General features: G+C 36.8%; 1 long non-coding RNA gene across 4 annotated transcripts in view; it reads right to left on the bottom strand.

Moving 5' to 3' along the window:
* The window catches only part of LOC102042684, a 76,515-nt gene that overhangs the window by 22,697 nt on the left and 31,809 nt on the right, over positions 1 to 22,009 (bottom strand). For 2 of the 4 annotated variants that reach the window (XR_004081998.1, XR_004081999.1), the window contains exon 4: positions 6,120 to 7,984. The exons of 1 other annotated variant lie outside the window; for it this stretch is intronic. This is a non-coding gene — a long non-coding RNA (uncharacterized LOC102042684). Of the gene's footprint in view, positions 1 to 1,112; positions 1,500 to 6,119; positions 7,985 to 22,009 lie in introns of those variants that run through there. One more of the 4 variants, XR_004082001.1, reaches the window with a different exon arrangement.

Below are 22,009 nucleotides of genomic sequence, written 5' to 3' on the forward strand. Positions count from 1 at the left end.
CACCTTCTCAAATACAACAAATAAGCCATATATCTTAATCACTTATTGGAGCTGTCTTTATCAGTAACTTATTCAAACAGATTATTGCAGATGAGCTGAAAAGTACTTGGCATATTTCCAATGGGATTAGGAGTATAAAACGGTTGATCAAGTAGCAGTGTATCAGAATCAAGCTCATTTGAAAACTTTCCATTATCTCCATTTGTTCTTATTGGAAAAATAAAAGAAATAATTCATCAGGACATTAGGTTTCTGAGACCCATCACTGACACACACACATCTGTTTTTATATAAGTGCAGTTACAAGACCGCACTTTGTATAAGTGCAGTTACAAGACCGTATGCATACCTGTGCCATACACCTTTATGCTTACGCATGGCTATGCATGCAGCTCTGCATATCCTCTCCACTTGAGATGGATTTGTCTCCTGTAGAGTTTAATGGTTTTCTGTTTTGACAATTTAAACACTGACTTAACACTGTTTAACAAAATCAAGAGTAGGTTTAGGCAATTAATTTTTTGCCATCAATAGTATTCTCAAACTGGGCCATAACAGCAAAGACTATGAGAGGGGAAGAGCAAGACGATTCATTAGACAACTCTGCAGCAGCTAAAAGTGGCAAGGGATGTCAGACCATGTTCCTGTGCTTCAATACTAATGAGAGTCATTGCATATTCATAATCCTAAATACAGTCAGCTTCTGATAAAAACTTTTGTCATCAAAGCTTCACAGAAAGAGCAAAGCAGTGCACTCCTTGTGTTGTGGCACATCTACCAAGCCAGAGCAAGAAAAAGATTGATTGTTTTCCAACACAGGCTGACAGAGAACTAAGAGATACTGCCCCAAGGGTCCTGAAACTAAGCTTAGCTTGATTACAAGGCTCCAAGTAATCGAAGAACCAAAAGAGAGGGGGGAAGAATGTTTGCTTGCCTTGGTGGTGAGTTTTAGTCTATTTTTTTAAATTACTTTTTTAAATATAAAGGATACTCTAAAGACGTAACTTTTCTTATTGAGTGTTGAGATTAATTATCTGTTAGGCATTTAAAAAAGTTAATAACAATTTTTATCATGACAATGAATGGCAGATGCTAGCAAACTTGTTCCCATGTTGTAGCAACACTCCTTTATGTATTAATAGATACAAATCTCTAAAACTCTATGAAGTTTCACATCAATATGAATAGCAAAGATTAGTGAACTCAACCTGCCAGATATTAAAATCAGCTCTGCCAGGTGTTGTACTACCCAGAATTCATTTTTTGCTTGTTCCTTTTCTTTTTTTTTTCTTTTTTCTTTGTTGTTGTTGTTGTTGTTGTTGTTGTTGTTGTTGTTGTTGTTGTCAGGTCCTTCTGCTTCTCATCATTGCTGCCATTTTTCTTTATTAGTTTTGAGAAACTACTCATCTCCTTTGCTGACATTCAGATCCTGAAGGTGCACAGCTCTGCTAGCCTTTAACCTTGTGATACCTGTCTGCTGGGACAGCTGTTAGCATCTTCTGGAGTCAAAGAAGAGAAACACATATGTTCAGCAACTACTTTGAAAAAGCCTTAAGCATTTTCTCAGTCATAAAAATCTCTTCAGCTGGAATGCCAGCACCTTTCCACATACATTTAACAGCCAAGAAGGCTATGAAACATACATCAAATTAAATAAAACAGGACATTAATACAAATATTTAAAATCTGATTACAGTGCAGGATTGGATTTTTTTTTCTCTTTAATTTTAAAATCATTCATTTGGGAAAAAATAATTTCACAGCTTAAGAGAAATCACTAAAGATTTGGGGAAAGCTCTGGTAATACTTTTAAATATCTCTGTCATATGTGTTCAGTCTTTGAAAACAGAGGAATTTGTAATTCTGATGATTGAAGTAACTAATTATCCACAGGTATTTTACATGTTGAGACATTAAATTGTCAGCCTTATCAATCTGATTGCAGTAAAACATGAAAACGCTGACTTTTGTCTATTTGGAGAAATTTATTTTTCTAAGGCTGAGAATCCTTTAAGTAGAAACCAGGCAGCTTGCCAGCTCTCCATACATGAAAGTTTGCAAATGCAACCTATATTTTCAAAAGTTTCTTAAAGTTCAATGAATGGTGCATGGACCTTTGACAAATAGCCTTGTATTAAACAGGTTTCCATATGCTGCTTACATTTCCCTTAAGCCTGTCATATAGTATGTATTCACTACAAATAAATGAATGTCATAGATAATGACTTGCATTCAAGTTATACACGTATTCATCATTCCTCAATTATGTACATTTTTCTAAAACAAACAATAACCCTCCTCGGACTGAAACTATAGGAACAAGTTTGATTAAATGTTCTACAATACTGAAGTAAATGTTCATCATATCTGTCAGCAAGCTGACAGCTTTCAAAAAAGAACCTTTATTCCTGGGATAAGTAAGTTGTATGATCTTCCTTAATATGCCTTACTCAAAACCTTAGAGGGAGAAGGTGTTACATTCAAGTGAATTCTACTAAAATTCTGATTGTTGGTAAATATGCTTTGTATTCCAGATCCTTGATATACAAACATTATTTGACAGGATAGTGACTATTTTTTTAATTTGTTGCTGTTGCTTGTTGGAACACTTGTGCTCTCTCATTAGGCAGAGGTGTATTTGACGAGCTTTTTACATATGTATGAGGGAAAGTCACCATTAACCAGTACCCTGCATCACGTTTGTGCTTACCTGTACTTTAATGGGTAAAACCTGGGCATAGAGATTACTGGACACGTTAAAAATTACATTTGATTGACTGAAAGAGAAATAAAGTAGACCAAAATTTGGATGGCCACAAAAGAATGATTTAGCTGAATCCATGAGAAGCAAAGGGAGCAACTGTTACATTTTTTCTGGGATGTTAAATGCTTTCTCCCAGCTGGAGTAGTAATACCACTGGCACAAAGAATTAGGCCAGGCACATTGTGTCTCCCACATTAATAAGTACCTCAAAAACATATCAGCTCATGAAAAAATAAAAGTTAGGTTACCCATTAACATGGGAAAATATATCCTTCCTAGCCTCTTCAGACAGAAAAGTTACTGTACAACATGAAGCATTACATTTGATTACTTTTAGATAGCCAAACTTTTCACAGTAGCATCATTTCAAAGCTTGAGAAGAGCATTTGGCTTAAAAAGTCACATATTTATCTGTTTATATGAGTTGTTACAGTGAATAACAGCAATGCACTGATCCAATACTTTTTAAAAATCCAGCCAAAATATTTGACTGAATGGGACTGGATTCCATTTTGATTTCAAGCCAGATAGAGGACTTAATATTATTTCTGTTCATCAATATGTCCTTCTGTTTTTCATCTGTGGGTCTGCATAGGGCAGAAGATATGCCATTTGTTGTATGCCTATATCCACTCAACTAATATTCTTTTCTACAGACTTTAGGTGAATCCAAGGTGAGTCAGCCTCAGGCTGAGGTCTAACTGCTTGCTTTGCAACCTGACTAAATAAAACCTGTGTTGAACATGTGTCACCCAAGTGACACCAAGCGTCCTTCCCAAAGTCAGATGAACAAACCTGGATGTGCTCCTACAAGCAACAAGTTGTGGTTAGGGTGACAATATGACATTGATTTCTGTATAATTTACAGGTTTAGAGTAGAAAAAATTTATTGACTGGTTGTGTTATTGCTATTCTTTTAAATATGGGAACACAAGCTGCCTCACTTCTCCTCACAAGCAGACCTTGCATGAGTCTCCACTGACACTACAACGTCCTTACAGTCTCTGTAGTATACTCCTAGAGAACAAATCTGGAGAATCAAGCTTTGTTTCAGGAGTAAACACAGCCACAGCTTGGGCATGGACAGACAGGTTGCTGTGTAGTGTCAGACCCTGCAAGAGCTGGCAGGAAGAGCTGGAGTTCAGCAGATGCCTCCATTATCCCAGCATCCTACCACTGGCTGTAGCAGTTTTAGAGCCACTCAAATCACCTTACTGATATTAGCTAGTTCTTACTTTCTCCATCCCAGTCAACATGTATCAACACAAGCAGAGAAACACAGCAGGAGTTATTATCCATCTTAACTGTGTGGTAGTACAGTTGTAATTTACCTTCATGCTGGGTGGGGCGGGGAGGGAGAAGAGAACTAATGCAATAAAAATAATAAACATCTGGTTTAGTCCAAAGTAAGAGTTCATTCCTTCCTACAAAGAAATTTATTTCCTTAAACTGTTTATTTAAATTACCATAAGATTTTGGAAAGTCCAGGGCTTTTTATTCCTTTCTTACTTTTACCTGTTTTGCTCTAATTCAGCTCCTCTTTACAGAAAAGGCATAGTTTTAATCTTTTCACGTTATACTCCTTCAAGTTCTGCATTTTTATCATCTGTAGGACAATTCAGTAGTCATGGAGGAAAAAGAAACACTTGCTTTGACATTGAAATATTTATCCTGATGTGTCTATCTTATAGGAGAAAATGACAATAGTATTTCAGACGCCATGGTGTGGCAACTGGTGTTGATTTAAAATCTTTAATCACAACCACCAGAAAATATGAAAAAGAAAATACAGGGATAGGTCTGGAATTTTTTTTAAAGCATTGTCCACTGAATTATGATACAATATCACAGATTAATTTGTAGAATCCCCATCAGCTCAATAAAACTCCAGTGAGATGTATGGACAGAAATTGCACTCTTTTGACATCAGGAATAATGAAGTAGAGAAAGGAAGAAATAAAGAAATTCAACATTCAACCTCTCTGTCCCCTCTCTTTTGCACAATATTGTCTACACATGTACCATTTGCACTGGTAATTAAATTAGTAATATGATACTGGTTCCCAAACATCTCTTAGTATTTTGATTTCTCACATCTTATTTGATCTTTCATTCCTAACTGTTCCTGGTCTGTCAATGTATGCTCTCATCTCTTTCTGTTACGTGGCAGAGTATAATCTCCAAAGTTTCTTTGCATTTTTGAGGCCCACTTTAGTTTTATACTTTTCTAAATTCCTATGAAAACAAAAAAAATAGGATTTTTTTACAACTGCTTTAGGGGAAACATGAAGGCAAAGGTGTTATGGGTATCTCACCCCACATGAATGGCCTTCATTTGACTAGAAACTCAAGCTCCTTTGAAAGGTAGAGCCAAATGAGATTAAGTAGTCTTCATTATATTTGTGGAGATCCATATAATAGTTTAAAGTCTATTGACTCTGTATTTATTTCCTATTTCATTGTTTGCACACATATTTTTATAACATAAATACAATCTGTCTGAAGGACAAAATGCCATCCAGAGAGACTTGGACAAGGTCAAGGAGTGGGATTCTGGAAAACTTATCTGGTTCCTTGCTACCACCTTATACCTGCAACCAGTACAGTGTCATAGCAAGCAAGTTAGCTAGGCATACAGTCTGGATTTAATGTGGAATAGGAAATTAATCCTTTGCTAATAGATGGGTTGTTCATATAGCAGTTTAGTTAGGTTTTTTTTGTAAAGTAAATATTATATATACTGTTCATGTTAATTGTTCATGTATGTGAAATATAAGAAGGCTATTTGTGGTCTATGTCACATGGTTATGAACAAACTGCATTTGTGAAAAGGGATTGCTACTACTTTGTGGTCATGGCAATAGCTGTTTTTCATGTGTTTCTGAAAAAAACAAAGGCCAGTGTTAACCCATTTTCAGCTCATCAAAACCAATGACTATTAAGCTTCTGGCAGTGGTTCCTCAAACTAAGCAACACTATCTGTCACTAAAACAGACTAGGGTGCGTTGCAGCATCAATTATTAATGGGAAGTAACTTTCATCTGCAGACAGCAAGTTGCAGCACCATGAACAGGAGACAACACTGTGGAAATCTGCAGATCTTTCATTAGCATCTTGTTCTGCTGCAAAAAGTTCTCCATGTCTGGTTGTGGTGTCCTACCACAAATGCTCTGATGTAATGTTTTGAGAGCAAGAGAGAACTATGTGGGTCAGTGAGCAGTTTTTTGCTTCTGGGCCCATCTTTGGATTGGCAGGAAGAAAGCTGTTGGGTAATGCATGAAGTCACTTGATGGCACAACATGAAATCAGTTCCTATGATGAATATAACCATAAATCTAGGACAGAAAAGTAATAGTGTTTTCCCAAATAATTTTATTTTAACTTCTTTGGTATGCCAGGAAAATGTCAGATGATCAACAGACTACCAAAACACCATTTTAATATCTCTGATAGTCATCAATGAAAGGAAATATTATTATTACCAATAATTGCCTGTACTAGATGTCCAGAAATATAACCCTTATCAAATGCTTTTTTTGTTAAATTTCTGGTCCATTCCAATAAAAGTTTCTTTTAATTTTTGTAAAATCATATTCTACTACCTATCATGACAGATCAAATGTGTTAATGGTGTCTTCACATTAAAAGTTTCCTTCAAAGGAGTACCAGCATGCATTCTCTTTATTTTTTTTCACTAAACATTTACACGTCTTCTGTAGAACATGCTAGCCTGAAGATCTCCATTATTAAATGTATTAAAACATAGAGGGAAATTATCTATTTCAAAATTACTGGTTAATTATTATATATTTATGATTTTTAAATTTGAGTATAAATAGTCAGATGCTTTTTTGTACTTTGATACACTCATTTTTACATAAATTTTGAAATAATATAAAATTATTCTGGCCATTTTATAATCAACACCCATGTTTTAAACTAGCCTTTAAACTCACCAGTTGCAGATTAGTTTCAGACAATGCACTAGTTTAAAGTACTTACATAAGCAGGTCAAACATAGTAAACAAGCAGCAAAAGCTCTAATAGCATCGGATTAAATCTTTTAAGTGATTTTTAGTCAGTGCTTACATGTATAAACATTTGGGGAAGTGATTGCAAAGAGGCAGTGATGACACCAAAATTTCTCTCTTCACTGTCTTAGTCAGTGATTTCTTCTTTGCTGTTAGACATATTAGACATTAAATGAATCCCATCACCATTAATCTGAATATTTGGTTTAATACAATTATCTTACAAAGGAATTTTGAAGCTATTTCCTTAAACTAGATATATCTCTGTATCTTAATCTCATAACAAGTATTAAATATAACTTAACAATATAGAATATCAGACAATGGTTGTAATGAACTTAAAGTTAATCTGGTGAAAAATTTTAATTTTGCATAGGTTCATAAAATAGGAAAACTGTCTTTCTGCATGGGGTCAAATCCTCATTTCTCCAATTCACAGAAATTTCCTTTCAATGTAGTATTGCATTAGTGAGAGATAAGTAGGTGACTGTGATAAACACAGCATTCAAAAAATTCTCTTTTCCTGCTGTTACTAAGACACTTACTATTCAATATTGTGCTGCACAGGAAATTGACTTTGCCAGACCATATAATGTTTATAAGTTATAGTATTTGGTTTTTCCTGTTTGTAAAGAAAGAGGACTCTTTGTATCTCAGCTACTGGGTCAAATTATCAAATTAGGAGAAGTAAGAATTATTTTATTCTGGGGATTGTACAAGAAGTTTTTATTCAAGAAGTACTCACTCCATTGAAGAGTCTCTGAGATGAGAGTTGTGGGTTAATAACGCATCAAAAGAGCTGCTAAGTAGAAGGCCCTAAGGATAAGTTTCTGAGAGAAAAAAAAACCTAAATTTGAGTACCAGCATCTGTCACCATCCATTACAGTTATTCCAGAGAAAGAATAATATTTAATGGAGAAAGTTCATCACAGAAAGAAAACAATCATTTCTATTATGACTATAAGTTTGACTATTATTTAAAAACTGGTTTTTTGTCTTATGGGCTGTTTTATTTTTAGTATATAAAGTCCACCATTGGTTATTGAGCTTCAGCTTCTCTGTAACAGCATGTCTGCAGACTGCAGGTGGATTGCAAAGGGATTTTGGCAGTGTATTCAACCTGTTGAGAAAAATCCATTTTTCCTGCTATTACTTTCCATTGTCAGCCTCCTGCCAGTGTTCGCGGTGGCTGTCAAAAAAAAAACAAAAAAAGAAAAAACAGGGAATAGAGTGATGAAATATACTTTAGAAATTAAACCAGTATTTTGTCACAGAAATAATCGTGAAAGAGAAAGTGGCTTATTAATACCTTGATACCACCTGCCATCTGAAGAAGCCCAGCCCACACTGGAGATGTAAGATTTGGACACAAATTTCTGGTATGTGATCCCAAACTACAAGCCTACTCAGTCAAAGATATGTATGTAGTTTTAGCCAGCATTCACACCGATTTGACACATAAGACCTACACAAGGTGCAGAACAATAGAGAATTAGTCCCACTGAGCTTAATAAAAACCTAGAGGGGGGGGAAAGTCATAGTTCATTTGTGGAGCTCTGAGATAAGTATGTTTTTCATAACTTAAAAATGTTCTGGGAGGTGCCAGTATAAAACAAAGTTCCAGTGCAGCCAAAAGGAAAATAGAAAACACAAATAAAAACATATGGAGACCTTTAGAAGCAAGTTTAAATTTGCCTTCTATTAACCACCAATGCACACTCCCTTTTTTCCTACAGCTCATGAGGATAGGACAGTTCTGGGTTTCCTCTCTAGATTAAGACTTTAGCTGTTTATATCCATCCAGCACTTCTTCCAAAACTGCTACATTATCCCTCTTTCTCTAACACCTGCTACATAATATTTCACACTTTTTCAGACTCACTTGAGCTACAGGGACCAGCATCACCAAAAGTTGTGCCCAACGCTGCAAATGTCTCTATGAAAGCAAGCCATCCCCTCTGCCTTTGTGTTACATGACTGAGGGTGCCAATTTTCATAGACACCATCCAAGCAACAGCAGCAGCAGCAGCAGTACAGGAGCTGACACCTCAAATTCAGCATGAATGAGAGGACTTGTGGGATTCCTCTGTCCAGCATTTCTTTTATGATTTTCATGATACATGATATTTTGAAGAAGGAATGCAGCTGCTGCTGCTGCTGTTGCACACAAGCAGCCTGTTGCAGTGGGTGAGAAGGAGGCTTTTCCAAGCCCCACACAAAGAAATGCATTAAAAATGTACACTGTGCTGTCACATATTTCTGTTTTCAGGTGGCTTATTGCCATGTAGCCTGTTGTGACACCACAAAATCTATTATATACATCTGTAGTCATTTTATGCCATGCAGAATTCATTAAAGATATGTTGGCAAAGGTTATCTTGTCCTCCCAGATTCAGGTTAGTTCATGTACACCACAAATCTCAGCCTCGTTCCTTTATTGTCCTACTCTTTGGCAAGAGTGGAAGAGCCTGGAAACTGTTCTATTCCACCTTATTAACAGCCTCTTCAAAGGTGTGTGAACAAACTTGGAGACAGCTTTGTGTCTGTCCATGCAGGGGCAAAGCCATATGTTCCAAAAAGGTTCCCATTCAAAATATTGTTCAACAAAAAGAAAGGGACATTACTGATACTGGATAAATTGTCTGAGACCATCCTCTATGGCCCAAGAGGAAATGAGGGGAGGGGAAGACTAATATTTCAGTTGAAAGGGACCTACAACATTTATCTAGTCCACTTGCCTCACCACTTCAGGTTTGATTGAAGTTATTTACCTAGATAAAAAGTTAAAGCATGTTATTCAGCACCTAACTAAATACCTCTTAAACATTGACAGGTTTGGGGCATCCCTCTATTCCCAATGTTTGGCTACCCTTTTAATAAAAAAATGCTTCCTCATAGCAAGCTCCAATCTTCCCTGAAAAAGGTTTGAACCATTCCCAGAGATTGTGCTGGATCCCCTCCCTCTCCATTTTCCTTTCTCAGAAAGTTGTAGACAGCAATGAGTTCACCCTTTAGCCCCCTTTTCTCCAAACTGAATAAACCCAGAGTCCTCAGCTGCTCTTCAAAGACACGCCTTCCTATCTTTTCAGTAGTTTGTTGACCAGCTTGTGGTATTCTGCCTAAAGAGAAGGGTGCAATGCATAAAATCTATCTCAGACTAGTAGAACTACCCAAGCTGTAGATGAAGGACTGTACTGGAGCTTGACAACTGTTGGTAGCCCTATTTCTGTTTGGGTGGCTCCTAAAAAATTTAAGTCTATTTTCAGTACCACAACATAGCTGCTCCAAAGGTCAAGGATAAAGAGGCAATGTTGTGTATGATACCCAAATTCTAATAATAAATTATAAAATAAAACAAGCTGACCTCTTTTGCTCTCCAAAACTGAGACAACTGCTCACAATAGATCCACCATAATAAGGCACAATTTTCCCAAAGTTAATCCAAGGGCCGTACTCCTGCCTGTTGGTGCTAACTTGTAAAATGACACATCATGGAAAAGAGACCAGTCATGCAGCTGTCTGGTCCTCCCCATGCAGGTGGGCGCCATGTCCATCCTGGTAATTGTTTATACAAGTCGTTGATGAGGAATGAGTCCACCACAGCTGCAGAGTACCCCTATATCCTAAAGAGGGTGTCACATTCTCTTCTTAAAAGCTAAAAGACAGTGAGGTAGACACAGGAGTTATTTTGGGATGCATGGGATAAACACTTTAATAAAATATACTCATTTGGGGAAATTAAATTCTGTTATTATTCCAGTTTTCCTGGGAAATGGCTGTTTCTACATTAACTAATCCTAGATATTGAACCAACTTGTATCCCATTGATAAGAAATGTGAGTAGCACTATATTTTCAATCCACTCTCTTATGGAGCAATACAAACACATATACCATTATACTTCTTCTACAATGGAGGTAAGATCTTTCAGTATATCCACCACCCTCTGGAAATGCTATTCACACAATATAAAAATTTCAAACAACGTTCATAGCAGAGGCAGGGGTGGAAATCTGGTTTCCTTTTTTTTTTTCCCTACCTTGGTGTTAATTATATGTGACATTGCTATCAGTGCAGTGCAGTAAAAATGAAATGGTAGCCAATGTGCATAGACGCTATGGAAATTTCAAATGACAAAAGCAACAACAAAAATTATATTTTCCCTTTCCTTTCTTATGTACTCTGCATTAACACAAGGATATGTGACTTAGCTATCCATGCACTGCAATAAAAATAAAATCAGTAGCCAATGTGCCCGGACAGAACCTGCAAATAAAAAAATTAAATTATACTCCTTTTCATCATGTAAAGAATACATGGTGTGAGGCACAAATTTCACTTCACTGCCACATGACAAATAATATGATGATAATCTGTATTTCTTTCTTATCATGAGGAAGAAAGAAAAGTAGTTTAGGGCTTGTTTTTAAAAAATTTGTTTTCATTTTATAATCACTAAAATATGTTCTAAAACACTTTCTTATATTAAGCTCATTGTGTTTATATATTTCCTAAATGAATGGGGTTTTGGTAAAATGTTAGTATCTAAAATTACTAATGTAAATAAAAATACACAGTTATTTTATGGGATAACACGGAAACAGACATCTGCATGCAACATTTTCATCATTAGATGTGTTCATGTTGGCACATTTTCATGACTTCACTGCAAAATACTATGCGCTGATTTGAAACCATCTTAAAGATTTGTTAACAACCCAAATGCTTTAGTTATGCTTGTAGAATTGTTTAATAAATTAGTAGGTAATATTGCTGTAGTGTGAGGCAATATGACCTGAAAGAGTATGCTCACAGTGGGAGCAAAGCCAGCAGCTCTTCATCTATGATCAGTGAACTGCTGATGGTCCATAGGTCCCTTGTTCAAAATGAGGGGACAGCCATCTGACTGTCCTTGTTTAGAGCTAATAAACAACATTGCAAATAATTAGGCATGTATTAGGTGCCTTAGTATTATTTTTTGACCATGCCATTTTCATTGCTTAACACAAAGATTGATTTCTTCAAAAATAGTTAGCAGAAGACAGTTGTCCAAAAGACAATGGTTTTTGAAAAAATCTGGGCTGTGTTTCAAAACAATAGCAAAAAAAAAGACATCAGTCTAGAAGACTGAGCAAGGAGCTCTCACAGTTTAATGGGTGGGGGCTCCATCTTTGGGTGCTGCTAACCAGTTGCTGTCATGGTTTAACATGAGCACAGCTGTCATGACTCAAAGTCCTCCTTGGAATAGGAGGAAGGGTCAGGCAAGGCAAGCTGCAGGGACCAAAGGCTCCTGAGGAAGCGATCTACACACTGGTCAAACCAAATCATCTTTTCTACTCTGCGTGTGTATAAGGCTTTATTCATTGTGATTGTTAGGATGGAATGAATCCTCCAAACTGTGCTTTCAACCGTGGTTGTAGGATTGTGTTCCTATACTCTCTATGGTCATGCTCTGAAGGACAAATACATAATTGAGAAATTCTCACTTCTAAAACATTTCTTAAATCCAACAAGAAAAGAGTTCAATCAGAAAGTTACTCCCCTTTCCGGGATAGTTCTGCCATAGCTGTGTGGATAAAATGATTGGAAATCAGAGCTACAGTAATTTAAATAATCTGTTAAAAAGCTACTACATTTCTGTAATGCTAGTAATTTTAAATGGCTCTTCATTTGATTCATGAACAATACATGAACAGTACATGATTCAAATGGGCAACTTTTATTAAGAATTTATCTCAAAAAAATATCAGACTGAGTGAAATCCATTGTATACTGCAGCATTTTCATATATATTTTTAATAGCATACTTTAAGGTTCAACTTCTTTCAGAACAAAGTTGACAGAGAGGTTGGGGCTGCCACAGAAGATCAAGGAACCAACAAAAGCAGAAAGATATTATACAGATAATTGTAAAGATCTTGATGCAGTTCAAGTGCTTTTGAAGCTCTGTAATGATTCCTTGCTATCAGAAACTGACAGGTTTAATTGAAGTCAAAGCTTGCTACTAAGTCATGAGATCCATAGGGGTGTAAATATTAGGGCTGCTGCTAAGCAATGAGTCACCTTAGTATTAATTGCAAAAAAAAAAAAGAATACTTTGCACTGCTTTGACAGCACGGCACATAGTAGGCTATGCTGAGAGGTGCCTTGGTATATTTGCAGGGAGGATCTTCTGCTTTTAATTCCTTTTCTAACTGGCTTTGTATGAGGGTTTGGTATCTTATTTCCCTTCATAAAACTGTTTCTCCATTGTTCCTGCCATTATGTATGAGCTACATCAATAATTAACCATGTGGCTGGAATACTGCAAACATTAAAAATTTCACCATAATCTGAGAATTTCTTATCGTTTAAACTATTAAAATATTTTTACAGTTTGACGTCCAGTATAACAGAGCAATAAAGGCAGTCACCTACAATTTTACAACCCTTGTGGTGAACATAATCATACTTCCTATGCACAGCCACTGTAGGAGTGATTTTAAAAGAAAAGTTATTGTTAATTGCCATTTTGAAGCAAATAATATATTGAGCAAGATGATCAAAATGCAAAACACTGTTTCTGCTGTGTCATAAAAGTTGAAATACACAATTCAGTGCCAAAGTGACTTAGATCAGCTGAATGCGTTCTAAATTACGCTAGGCATTTAAATTGATGAGCACAGATATAATATGGACTGCAAAGGGATTAATGAATAAATATTAGGGTCTTATGTTACCAATCTACAGTCACATTTAAAAGTAGAGCTACAGTTATTAGTTATACTCAGGGTACACTTTACACACGAGACAAGGCAGTGAAGTAACTTCTCTATATAGCCTCTTACTTGAGCTGAAGAACTCCTGGGGCACAATATTTTGGTTTTGCAGATCATCTAGTTAAAGTTCATCCACTTTTCAAGGTTTTGTAGAAACCTTAACGCAGATTTTAACACATGGCACTCCTACAGCTCTACACCCACCCCTACTGGAGAGTTGCCCTGGGGGAAAAATTGGTATGGGTAGGATCCTAGGTAAAGTGTACTTCTAGGACACATTAAATTTTAAGTTGCACTTGATTTTGGGGAATGATTCTTATTTTATGGTTGAGTAAGTCAGGCCCATAATCAGGTTCCTAATACATTCAACAAACCATGAGGATACATGAAATATCTTACCAGATAATCCTCTTTAGAATCCACAGTTCAGTTATTAAATATTCCTTTCGCTCATCTCTGTAATCCAATGTTGACAGAGGTCAGTAAAACAGTGGCTAAACCCTGTATGATTAGACTAAGTCTAAGTTTTGCAATTACTCCTTTTATGATTTGTTATATTTTCCTCAACTGTTCTGACTTCTGAAAGGATGTGACCAGCATTACAGATGTCACACATGGAGGTTCCCAGAAACCACGGAGAAGGTCTTTACAGTAGTACATCAGCCAAGAGAGGGAGACCCGTCAGAAAGCTAGAGATATATATTCAGAAAGTATGTGAAAGTCAAGACAGAGACTATATACTATTTGATAGCTGAGATGACATTAGCACACTGATGTTCACAGCCACTGGATCAGCAATCACTGTTAAATCTTCATATGCAGTGAAAGTTTACAATGATGGTATTGTCCAAAAAAAATCTAGTCTCTTTTCTCCTTCTGATTATAGTTCATTTAAGGGAAGAGCTGCATGCCGCATGCTTTGAAAATGCTTTATGTGTCTTTGGTTCACAGAACACACAACACGTTTGAGTAGGCACATTTATTTAAGCAGACATATTAAATAATTTAAATGTGAGCATCTATGTCATAAATTTTGTAGTCTCTTTAATGTAGGATAAATCTGTGTATTTAAAATAGTCTTTCTTCAAAGCCATCTTTTTCTTTTTCTTTTTTTTCAAACAATCGTGAAGGAAACTCTGATGTCTGTGGCATGAACAATGCTAGCACCATCATTTTAATGTTATCCATATGGGCTTCTAATAATAGATAAGAGTTTTTAGAGATTTGCATTGTATTTCTTTGAGTTATGTAAATTCTTGATAAGGAAAGGCCGATTTCATTGGCCATACAGTTAAAGGAAAGCAGACCCTAATTAAAAGAATTCTGTTCTGAATTAACTAGTTTGACATGTGCTAATTGACAGTTCCTGTGAAATGGTTTTAATTAAAGTCAATATGTCTTTTTCAATTAAAAGGAAATTAAGAATATACTAATATGCATTAACAACTTAATCTTCCCTCAATATCCCATACATCAGCTGGTTTTTTTTTCCAAATGTTTTTGGAGAACCATCTGACATACATCTTCTACAGTTTCATTATGGTATCTCATTATTACTCAACAAGAACACAGGCACTGGTGGAAACCCTCTACAGCGAGAAGAGAACCTGCCTATACTCCATGCATGTAGTTCCTTATCATGTGCTTGATGAAAGGTTGTCATGGTTTAGGAATGGTACTCCCTAATTGACCGCTCTCACCAAGACTCTCCTAAACCATATGTCATCAGTTCACTCCTGCTCCAACAGGATGGAGTTGGAGGCCCAAAAGGTGAAGATCACTGGTTGAGATAAGAACAGTTTATTGCAAACAGCAATGAGATAAGAAAATGGACAGTAACAACAACAATATTGACAACAAAAGTATGTAAAAGAGAGGGTTCACTCGCAAGAATTCTCACCAAGGACTCCAAGGAAATGAACAATGACAGACAATGCTACCACTTCTTTTCAATCAGAAACTATGCCCTTCTTGGAAGCCAGAGAGTCATTTCCCCCTGGCCCCAGCAATTCTGTGAGGCGATATAGAATAACCTCCAGGTCCTGGCCAAAACTGGGACAAAGGTAATACTTCCATCTTTCCCACACAGAAGGAAAAAAGACTGCTTATGACAAGATGTCTCCTTTTTTATTGCACACTGGAGTAAGTATTAGTAATTAGTCAATTAATTCAAAATTTTAATAGAAGTCCGGTGAGTAATGCTGCACTGCTGGGCTTTCTTTCGTTATTTGGCCCAAGGAAGGGCAGGATTTTCACTTTTGGGTGACATCCCTCATGGTCTATTTCAGAAGTGAATGTGGAGCAGAGTTCTGTGATTGGAATGGTTTCAATTGTATATACAAGAAGAAAATAAAAAACATGCCTCCTTGGTAGAGCAGTGCTGAAAACAACCCCATTGTTTTTGCTGGAAATATTATGTGGCTGTTTATAGCCACAAAATTAAAGATTCAAATGCTGACTTCTTGCTACCAAGTCCAAGGCTTTACTGCTACTGACTTTACTAACTAAGAAAGCATCACAAAAAGTAGCAACACCTATTTCAATAAGAATGCTATCTTGAATATGCTCACATACAGAGAACTCTGCAGAAGATTATAATCTTTGCATGTGAACTTTGCTCTTGATTTTTCATTTGGCTGTTTTCTTATTTGGCACATAATAATGAAAAACTCAGCTGATACAGTTTGGGGAGGATAGAGTCATGAGGAGAAACAAGAGAGTAATTGACTTAAAAGGTAATTATATAGTGTTAAGATCTGGTTATTGCAAAGACCATATGCCAAAGTCAAGAGAATGGATGTTCATTTAACAATAAATGTGAGGTAGAAATAGAAAAAAATAGGAAAAAGAAACTAGAAAGGTGTAGAGTTGCCACCTGTTGGATGCTGAGACGTTTGCACCCCAGCATTTGTTGTTGCAATTTTGACGTCTGTTTGTCAAAGTGATGGTCACTGCCTTGATATGCCAGGAGTGGGGAAAGCCCACAAAACATCAGAATCCACTGTGTTTGTATTCACTTATGGTCAGGTGGGAATGCCCAGGTATCTCCTCAGGGGTGGGAAGTTTCACACTGAAGGATGCAATGTTGTGGATTATGGAACACTTCGGGAGTCTTTGCTTGTTTAAGACTTTACAGATGCCTCTCCTGTCAGCACAGTTGAATCAGTTATGGTCCATCAAAAGGCATGAATACCTTCAGGCTAGTTTGAATTTCCTGCACTCTCCTGGAGGGGAGTTTTCACATCTGACCCATTATGTAAGGGAGGACACTGACATAATAAAAATCACTATACCCCTCACAGGATTTGCCTCTTATCAGCCTCTTCTTTTACATTGTTCAAGACCCAGCAGCTGCTTCCAGTGATGGGTGCACACCCATAAGAAAAGAATATGTCATCTAGCCTGATTTTTACCAAAACTTGGCTGTGCTCCAGCAGTTTATAACATTTTTATGTGACTTTTAAATTACAACAAAAACACAAATATTAAAATTCAGCATATAAGTATTTACTCTAACCTGTGGCATTAAGTGACAAAGAACAGATTTTTATAGCTCCAGAAACTGCACTAGAGAGCGCAGTTAAGCTCCAGAAATGTTGGATGAAATGCTTTGGGAGGCCTTGGGTGTTGCAGTGAGGTGTTTCCACTTTTGTTTGAAGCTGTTGTCTTTCTTGGTATTTGTTGAAATTTATAGTCATTTTAAGAAGCAGCTAATATCCAAGTATTTCATGCAATTGAAATAAAAAAGACCACATTGCATACTACTCTATGGGTTTGATTAACAAAAAGAATACAGCCAGATTTTCAGGACTGTGTGACCAGACAGCTACCTATTTTTTTTCCAAAGCAAATGTCAATAAAAGGCTTAAAACTTTGTCCCAAACCATCTGCTACACATCTCACAATGCCTTATCTCAAGGCTAAAAACAAGTTTTTTTGAACAGTCTTCTTAAAGACATATAAATTACTTACACAAAATTTTAGATTTGGGTCAAGCATCTTGATTCTCAGGCTAGATCAAGGTTTTTGGATGGTCATTATGAGACCAAGAAGTTCCCTATCCAGCTCCTCTCATTTTTTGCTTCTGGTGGGTCCCTGCAACTCTACATGAACATTTTAAAGGGAAAAATAATTCAGAAAACCTGTAATAAAGACAAGGACTAGCTAAGATAGAGACCTGGGAAAATGGCTGTTTGGTTTTACCAAAATGAGTTAAATATTCAACTCCCCTTGAGAACCCACCATAAAGGACCTGTAGTGTTATTTCAATATAGTAACTCTGTTTGACAAAAACAAGTGCAAAGATAATCAGGTCCTAGAGACTCATTTCCTAAGGAAAAATAGTAATGCATTTAGAACAGAAATTTAAATAATATCTTGATTTTTTTCCATTATTTTAAATCCAGAAACTCCTCACAACAGCAAAGTGGACTATGGACTGGCCTCTTGGATCTTTGTGTTCATTGTAGTATTTTAATATCTCATTATCTAAGGTGTGGAAACATTTATGTGCATATCTAGGACTACATAAGATTCACAGATACCACTTTTCTCAGCATCAGGTTTTTTAACCATTGCCTCAGTATGGTGCTATGCACCACTGAAATGCACCACTGAAATGGTGAAATGTGTCTCTAAATTAGCAAACACACCGATCTCAGGAAGAGAGCAGAAAATCTGGCTACTTCTATTCATTAAAATTCCATGGTACTTTGCATAAGCGGAATGCTAATCTCAGACCCTAAACTGAGATCCAGTCCCACAAACCTTTCAAATGTTCTTAAAATAGTGTAAGGTTTGGTTTACAGTCCTAGATGGTTGCAGAGCCACAATATTCTGCCTGTCCAAAATTATAGTTCTTTTTCCACTGGCTGCACTATTCTTTCTTCTCTCACCCCCTTTGTTGAAGCTTTGCTTTAAACTGCTGGGAACTTATTTCACATGTTCCCTATTGTGGCTGCATTTCATGAACAAGTGAGAGGATGTGGATGACAGCATGCAAAGCATCAGGAAAATATTTTTCCTCTTGCTCCCCTTGCTAAGCTTGTTTCGGTATTTCAACTGCTTTGTCTACCAGTGGTTAGAAAAGGGGAAAGAGGGAGGTGCATAACGTAAAAGCCACTTGACTTGAATAAGAAAACACCTATGAATAAGTTCCACTTGACACATAAAAGTAGTCATTTTGATTTGAAAAAGCCACTGTTTGCCAGGACACATAAGTGTAATGCAATTCTGGACATGTAAGAATATTCTTCTCATAGTGCAAGCATCTGCAGCAAGGTTGATGTACTCCTTCCTCATACAAGTACTCTCAAAGTTGGACAGGTTGGAAGACAAATTCTTTGTACAAGTAAAGATTGTGTTTTATATAAATACTTTATGATTATTATTGCTGTATAAGCAGTATCACTACTCTCAGGGGGAGAAAAATCACTTGTGGATTACCCTCCTGTGGATGAAGGTCTAGATGGTTTTCAGTAGTCTGACTGAAAATCAAAAGACCAGTAAGAATCAGAAGTAAACCAATTTTCAGTTCCTATGAATCTTCCAGAATGCAGCTATGTTTGTATAAATAATTAGTGAAGAAGTCTTTCTGTTTATATCCAGCCGAGCTAAACAGAGCTGTTTGTGTGGGGAATAAACTGCTGTGTTCTTGATGCAAGCCAAGCACATCCTATGAATTTTACAGTTCAAGAAAAAATTTCAGTTGGCAAGAGGTTTGCTTGAGAAATCAGCCTGTGGGACATGGGATGCTGTGGTCAATGTACAAACCTCTGGTTAGCAAGTTTTTTCTCCTCAAGCATCTCTCCTTCTTATCATTTTCCTAGCTGTGAATACTGTGTGGGTTATACATCCTCTTAATGCTTGCATTATGGAACATGTTTGGTTTTGCTGTTAGAACAGCAAACGTCTTCAACATGGATTTCCTCATGAGCTGAAAAACAGTCATGTGGGTTGTTTTTAACAAATGGCTTGTTGGCTTTGCTATTGAGAATGCTTGGTCTAAGGCACTCATCATTTGCATACTATGTCCCACATCATTTCTGTTATTGTTAATTGAATATTCACATTTCAGTGTTCCTGATCCTGGCCCTTATTTGTTTCGCATATTTTTGGTACTCAGTGGCATTAATTTTTCTGGCATTATTATTATTATTATTATTGTTGTTGTTGTTGTTGTTATTAATGCTGTTGTGTTGTTATTGTTGTTGTTGTTATATTACTATTAGAATAATTATTTTGTTAAAGACATTCTCTTGTCTGGCTGCAAAAATAAGTCTGCCTTTGTCTGTTTCATAGAGACAGGTAGATTAGTACAGAAAATAACCGTGGTTAAAGAGGGGCACCAGTCTCCATTTTAAGCTCCTATATTTAAGTATTTAAATTTTTCTCATCTTTGCTTCCATGCCTTTACATTTTGGGCTAAGCCTTTTGGCCTTTACCTTTGTTCCAAAAGTGTTTCTTAAGTGAAAGCTTGTAATTAACTAGAAAGATATGCTTTTTTAAACATAACAGAAGTTTCAACAACGAGTTACTGTTGGTAGTTGAAATATGGCATGGAGCAACTTTCCAAGTATGTTTCCTTCGACTACAACAGAGAAATCTAATTAGAGCTGTGCCTTGATCGAGATGTTGACAGCTGTATTCAGATCATTCTGAGTGCACAGACAGGGAATACTGTACTGAATATGCACAGATTAGACAGATGCTGAATGGGAGATGAGCAGAAGCAGTAAAAGATAAGAAGGGCTGTACTGGTTTTGATTAACCTCTGCAGCTCTCCTCTCCAGCAAGGAGAAATCCTACTGGGGTGCCCTTCAAGCCATTATGCAGCTCCTGGTAATTATCAAAATGGCAATCCAAAATCAGGTGATGGATTGGATTCACACTGTCTGAAATGAAATTTTATTCAACCTTTGCACCTTTGTGGGCAGCAATATGACTTTTCATGAGCTAAGGAGATGCAGAAAGAATTCAATTCTTCATAGATCTGAGACATTCCAGTCCTACTTTAACATAGACAAGCAGCTGTAGACATGTAGCCCACCAGTGTTACTTTACTAGTTAAGAGACTCTGAAGCCCGAAGGCAAAGTTTTTCTTCTGGGTCCTTCACCATTTTTTCTTTTACTCAGGGAAGATATATTTAAAAACTGAAACTATAGATGCATAGGAACTTCATGATACGAGCTTAACAGTTGGTAACCAACAAATTTTACAGTGGTGTTCATGCCATAAAAAAACAATGGTCAGATAAAGTCATTAAAGGTCAATTCATATACAGTATGATAGGACACTTTTATTCATGCCAAGCCCAGTTTTTTCTACTTGTAATGCACACCTGGCTGCATACTGATATAACATGGTTCATGTGGGCATATCCATCTATCTGTATGCCATTCACTAGAGGAGTGAAATGTCTGATATATCTGTAAAAAGAAAACACATTGAAGTGCTTCAGAGATGTGAATATGCCCACCAGAGTCCAGTGAAAGTTTATGAAAAGTACCCTGTTGAGAGTACTCATATTTCTGATCACTATCAATACTAAAATAGATAGCAATGAAAGCAGATGGGCACTATAAAGCTGTCTAAAATAGGTAGGTACCTCTGTTTCACTGTCACAGACATACCACTTCTGTCTAGTGGTGTGTTAAACCTTTTGGGTGGTTGGCTGAACTTTCATTCTGTCTTAGGTTGCAAACGCAAGATGTGGCTGGGGCTGTGTATTCTATTGGCATGTGTTAGAGGTGGGGCAGTTATCTTCTGTTAATTGGGCCACTTGTTAAAACCAGGTGGGGCAGTTTTCTTTATCTCTTCCACAACCCATCCTCCCTCCAGGGAGGTATCTTCTGTTCATGGGCCATTGAGTGTCACTGCAAAACTGATAAAATTACATCATCTCATTGTGAGACGCTCCGCCCAGGGGGAGGAGCCAAGCATTCCTACCTGGATAGAATCTGATATTTAGAATGCCACAAGCAGCATTTTCCCTCTGGAATTCCAGAGGAGCAGCTTTCTTTTCCACTGGATTCCCAGAGGAAGACCAGGCCTACCTTAACACCACTGGACTTTCAAAGGAAAGCTACACCCTTCTACAGGATCACTGCTTCAACAGAACCACACCTGTCACTCCAGGAGGACTGCAGCCAACATTCAATCAGACTGCTACCAACACCCTGACACACAGGGTGTCCGGTCAGATTTTTGATTCTGTCAGTGTTGTTTTATATTTTTATTTTTCCTGCATTTTTATTTTTCCTAATAAATAACTGTTATTCCTACTCCCATGTCTTTGTCTGAGACCCCTCTTAATTTCAAAATTATAATAATTTGGATGGAGGGAGTTTACATTTTCCATTTCAAGAGACACTCCTGCCTTCCTTAGCAGACACCTGTCTTTTCAAACCAAGACACATACCCATGTTGCTCACAAGCAAATTGGAAATGTCAGTAT

This window comes from Geospiza fortis, unplaced genomic scaffold (genome assembly GCF_000277835.1).
Source record: "Geospiza fortis unplaced genomic scaffold, GeoFor_1.0 scaffold279, whole genome shotgun sequence".
Lineage (NCBI taxonomy): Eukaryota > Metazoa > Chordata > Aves > Passeriformes > Thraupidae > Geospiza > Geospiza fortis.